Source organism: Hyla sarda, chromosome 12 (assembly GCF_029499605.1).
Source record: "Hyla sarda isolate aHylSar1 chromosome 12, aHylSar1.hap1, whole genome shotgun sequence".
NCBI lineage: Eukaryota > Metazoa > Chordata > Amphibia > Anura > Hylidae > Hyla > Hyla sarda.
In genome coordinates this window covers 61,850,941-61,856,940 of record NC_079200.1, presented here as the reverse complement: position 1 = coordinate 61,856,940, position 6,000 = coordinate 61,850,941, and the positions used below count along the sequence as shown (strand labels likewise).

Genomic DNA, 6,000 nt, shown 5'->3' with positions numbered 1-6,000 from the left:
CATTTTTTCATGATATAAAAAGTGACCAAAAATACGCTATTTTGGACTTTGGTCCATATAGTTAGTTCGGACATTTATGCATGCGGCGATACCACATATGTTTATTTTTATTTACATGTTTTTTTTTTTATGGGAAAAGGGAGGTGATTTGGACTTTTATTAGGGAATGGGTTAAATCACATTTATTAACTTTTTTTTGTACACTATTTTTTTGCAATGTTATAGCCCCCATAGAGGCATACACTGATTCTGATTTGCTTTGCATTGATCAGTGTTATCGGCGTCGATTGCTTAAGCCGGAATCTCAGGCTTGGAGCAATCAATCGCCGATCTGATGCGCCGGAGGATGGTGAGTGACTACGTCCTAGCTGATCGGGACAGCGCATTTTCACTGGGGTGGTCCAGTTCAGCCCCACTGAGCAACCGGGAAGGTTTTACTTTCGTTTTATATGCGGTGTTCAACTTTGAACGCCACGTCTAAAGGGTTAATAGCACGTGGCACCGCGATCGCTGCCAAGCGCTATTAGCCCCAGGTCCCAGCTTCAGTTACATGCTGGGACCGGCCCGATATGACACACGATAACAGCGTGTTATATCACGGGAACCGGCCACAGACGTAAATATATGTCCGTGGTTGTTAAGTGGTTAACTTTCTGGCACCAGTTTATTAAATTTTTTTTAAGTTTTTCACAGGAGTACCCCTTTAACATGAGAAAGTTAATCCACCATCATACACAAAAGACAGTGGCATTTAGTAACCTTATTTTTTCCAGAAAAGTTGAATTTGAGTACAATGGAACCAAATATGAGACATACCACCTGCCTATTTTTCACTACTCTAGGATAAAGTTAAAGGGGTACTCCGCCCCTGGCATCTTATCCCCTATCCAAAGGATAGGGGATGAGATGTTAGATCGCCGCAGTCCCGCTGCTTGGGAGCCCCGGGATCGCCGCTGCGGCACCCCGCTGTCATTACTGCACAGAGCGAGTTCACTCTGTGCGTAATGACGGGCGATACAGGGGCCGGAGCAACGTGACATCATGGCTCCGCCCCTCATGACATCACGGCCCGTCCCCTTAATGCAAGTCTATGGCAGGGGGCGTGGCGACCGCCACGCCCCCTCCCATAGACTTGTATTGACGGGGGCGGGCCGTGATGTCAAGAGGGGCGGAGCCGTGATGTAACGATGCTCCGGCCCCTGTATTGCCCGTCATTACGTGCAAAGCGAACTCGCTCTGCGCAGTAATGATAGCGGGGTGCTGCAGCAGCGATCCCCGGGGTCCCCAGCAGCAGGACCCCGGGGATAAGACGTCTAGAGGCGGAGTACCTCTTTAAGAATGGGGGAACAGGGGTAAATTCTGTAAGTTGTGTAGGATTATAAACCATCTATCGGTTATTTTGCAGTCTACTTCTTGCGTTTTAGTGTTAATTGAAACCATTGCAAATATTAACAGAAAATTAGCCCTGTACACCAGAAATCTGTCTGATTTCCATTGAATGATGTAATGGCTTCCATAGTCCTTTTACTTATGAATGAAAATTTGGAATTGTCATATTTGAGGAGTTTGTATGTTGTGGAATTTGAATATGGGAGGAAAGTTTTGCCCCTGATGTTTCCTTAGGGTAGGGTTACAGGAAGCGCATCCGTATTGTATTTCACCCTGCGGATGCGCTGACTGCAGTCACAAGAGCGAGTTCCCTGCTGCGCCTGAGCAGCTCTGGTTGTCCGCTGCGCATCTGCTATGAGTAGACACTGTGGGGGAGATTTATCAAAACTTGTGCAAAGTTGCTCAGTTGCCTATAGCAACCAATCAGATCATTTCTTTCATTTTACAGAGGCCTTGTTTGAAATGAAAGAAGCAAGCTATGGCTATGTTACACTCATGTGAAACTTGCCTGAATATATTAGGTTTAGCTGGGGAGATTTATCAAAACCTGTGCAAAGGAAAGGTTGACCAGTTACCATGGTAACCAATCAGATTGCTTCTTTTATTTTTCAGAGATCTTTTTAAAAATTAAAGAAGGAATCTGATTAGTTGCTATGGGCAACTGGTCAACCTTTGCACCTCTGCACAGGTTTTGATAAAACTCCCCAAGTGTCTCTTTCTATTCTTTCTATGTTAATAGTATTCACACATAGTTAGATCTGAAGAGATGTGTGGCAGGTCACATTGCTGCAGCTAAAAAACAGCAGAACTGTTAATATCACATCTGCCCCACACTCCTTCAGCACAGGATCAATACAGAATGACTATGTAGATTATTAATCTTCTAAAGACACTCTTACACAGCATTGACCGGCACACTCTTCAAGCACTGCCCCCTGAATTAGAGCAGAGGTTGTCTAGGAAGATTTCAGTAAGCATCATTAGTTATTGATGGCGGCCCACGCACCGCTTGTGCCCGGTTTGATGTCGATTCTTCCCACTTTCTTTAGTCGGCAGCTATGTCAGAGTGATCAATGCACAGCTGCAGCTGGTTGAAGGGGACCAAATCCATTCAACAGTTGATTTGGTTCCATTTTACCAGCTTTAGCAAAGCATTCAATCTTGAGAAGAACAACTCTCCAGTGACAGTGGACCCTTGATGTTTGGACATGTAGCTCTTCTTTGTATGTTCTGTTAAATATCAGGGAAGTAAACAAACTTTACATCACAATCAAGATAGATTCTATGGGAGTTTTGGTATTGGCTACACAATGCATTGCATGTAATATAAGATATCAAGCTTTGTATTCTAGTAAACACATAAGAAATGTTGCTGAGGTTACTTAGATTCAGTCCTAATTCAAAAAAATATCTCAATAATTTACAGGTATGAGAAAGGTACATCAGAGAGGTAGACACATAGACATTTTCATCATAGAAACAGTGTTTATTTAAAAGCTTAGTTTTGAAAAAGCTGCCATATATTAAAGGGATTGTCCAACCATTGCCACTTGTAGATAGGGTATAAGTGTATGATCGTAGGAGTGGGGTCTGACAGCTGGGACTCCCCATGTTCTTAGGGTTCCGCATCTCCTGTTAGAATGAGTGACAATCACTTGTGTGCACCGTCACATAAATTTACGATGGCTGCATAGAGAGACTGCTGGGACCACCACTATCATACACTTCTGCTCTGCCCTGTAGATAGGAGATAAGTACACCTTTTTCATAATAAAAAGTTAAGCTTTTTACACATTCCAGGTTTGGGGCCCATGTATACAACTATATTACAGCTCTGAACAACCTCCACATTATATAGAGAAGTAATATGGCAACACCTGCAGTCTGTGAGGCTTTACTATATCTTCATCTTTATGTCTCTCCAATTTCAAGTAGAATCCCACAGAAAAAGATTGGGGTGTAATGTTGTGTTACAAGGATATTCTTCCCAAAAGTTAGTAAAAATCTGTAGAAATTCCTTGGCCCTCATTTACTATTGAAAACCTTACATGTTTTGTCAGGTTGTGTGCCAGATTCTGTAGCATTGTGCCAGAAATTCTGTCTGTGCCAGATTGTGCGCCAGAATTTGCGCCAGAATTGAAAAAACCCTGACTAACTCTCCATTTTGCTAAGAAAACCTGAAAAGAGGCGTGGCTGCTGGGTAAAGGGGGAGTGGTCTCTAAAAAGGGGCATGTTCCCGACATTTTCACAAAAACCCAACATATTTACTTAGGTTTCTACATAAAATGTGGTGGATTTGGGCTGAGGAAAACCAGACAGATCAGAGCATATGTAAAAAAGCTAAATTTAGGGAAATTGGAAAATGTAGGGAAACCTTAGTAAATAAGGGTCCTTAGTGTGAACTCTTATGGCTATATTCCTCTATGTAAGTGGAAGCTTTCAAGGCTGTGTTGGGTTAGTTACAATTACATGCCACTTTACTGTTTCTAAAAGAAGCTGATGGCCTGACCTGGGGTATACTGTAAAGGGTTTTTTGTAAGGGTAAAAAGTTGCAGTTGCTGTTCATTGCAAAGCTTTATGCCATTTACCCAAGTGTGTTTTTTTTTTTTTTTTTGCTGGTTGTATGCACTTGTTCTAAACTCCCATATATCTATGAAACAGCTATTTCTATAAATATGTTGCAGTGTACTCCATGCAAAGCAGTTGATGATTTTAGTGGAGAGATGGTGCTATACATTATCTTTACTTTAGCGTCAGACAAGATCAGCCATCAGGGCATTTATTAGGGCATTCAGGCATCCTGGGTGGGAAGAGGGACTTTGGCTCTGGAGGATAAGAATGTAGTATTGCACAAGGATTGCAGGGTGTGCAGTGTAATGCAGCATTTCCCCTGCAGCATCTCTGCAGGGGAAATGAGGACAGGCGGGCTGCTTTTCTCAGCAATAACTACTCATCATCAGGGACATAGAGAAGACGAAAGGGATTATATATAAACTGCACATCCCCAGTAAAAAAAACATTAAATTGTGAAAAACTTTATAAAAATCTAAAACACTTTATTCCAATTTGTGGCTCTAAAGCTTTTGCAAAACTACAACTAATAGCATGCCCTGACAGCCGAATGCTGTAGTGCGCTGGAGAGCCGCATGTGGGGGATCCCTGTTCTAAAGAAGCTGTTTTAAAAAAAAGAAAAAAGAAAGAAAGAAACATAGGAAAAAAGGAAAGAACCTTTTAGCATAAAGCTTCAAACACCTTTTCTCATTTTCTATAAATTGTGGATTCATACAGATACAGCATTAATGCATATTGTATCTATGTCACTGTCTGCTGTGTGTGTTCTTACCAGTGTAAAATGAATTACAGATTATCAGTCAGTAATAAGGTGTAAAACACCTTTTGGATATGGGTCATTAATGCTTACTAGACACTGGAAAGTGCAGGTTACATGGGAGGAAGATTTATGATTCCCGGAAGCCTGATAACCATATTCCCACAGAATTTTAGTCATTCATTTTCTGACCAACCAGTGCAAAATGTCATTTTGGGAATGGTGCTACTTACATGGCCTTTTGCCATGGGACTTCATGCATTAGGTCAGACTAGTAGAGGAATTAAGATGGGAAATGTTTTGTATGCTACAGATCAGCAGAAAAGTAAAAAATCTACTTACATGAATGAGCTGTGAAAGTCACGGGTTTCATCTCTAGTGAACAATAAAACCTGCTAGTGACGCCAAGGGTATTGACCAGGGACTCTTGGGCAGCATTCTTCCATAGTAAGGGTAGTAAGGGATCACTACAGCATTGAGGTCTAAACCTAAGCAGAGAGTAACAAAACAGGATCTCACCTGGTAGTACAAATATAAACAGGAATAACGTTTACAGGTCACATCACTGAACCCTTAAGAATAGTTAGCTCATAAGTGGAGAACAGTAGCATTTGCTTGGTTTACCTAGTAGATTCTAAAAGCCTAGTAGACTCTAAAAAAGCACCCAACAACTGGTATACATTGTGCCCTATACTACCATATTAGATGGCTGGGGAAGCATTGTAGGATAAGCTCTTTTAGATAGGTGTACTTTACACTCAATCAGATGTAAGTAAATGCTGGTTAAATGGATGGTACAGTGAGCCCTCAATGTAAACCCTTTGGGCATCTTTACACATGTGATTTGTGATTAATTCAGTAAGGATAGAGCCACACTTTACATTCATATGCAAAATCATGTCCACATGTGGTAGCCAGTGGTCATGAAATTTATGAGGCCATTGGCCATTGTGTGTAGGCAGAGTTTTGTTCACATATAACTTTCACAACAGGTGACTCTGCCTTTTAGTTGAGGTCAGACTCGTAATACAGATACATTTTTTGTATCCCTATTATAACCACAAGTCACAGCCTGACTGTGGGGATGTTGACCTGAAATAAGAGCCGTCAGCTTAAATCACCAAACCCGCACTTAGGCGGGACTTCCAGACGTAAAATGAATCCATCAATGTGTCCCTATTACACTAATGTGAACACAGCCTTATAATGCAGAAGATAAGCAATTTGACCGTGTAGTAGGAGATGTCGGTGCTGGATAGAGGAACCAGGAGGAGTGCAGCATA

At 41.7% G+C, this 6,000-nt stretch overlaps 1 long non-coding RNA gene across 1 annotated transcript in view; it reads right to left on the bottom strand.

Moving 5' to 3' along the window:
* Positions 1-1,124: 1,124 nt before the first annotated feature.
* LOC130296713 (uncharacterized) overlaps positions 1,125-6,000 on the bottom strand; it is a 31,834-nt gene continuing 26,958 nt past the window's right edge. Inside the window, exons 2-3 of the long non-coding RNA XR_008849261.1 lie at positions 5,060-5,205; positions 1,125-2,619 (exon numbers count right to left, since the gene is read on the bottom strand). This is a non-coding gene — a long non-coding RNA (uncharacterized LOC130296713). The remainder of the gene's footprint in view (positions 2,620-5,059; positions 5,206-6,000) is intronic.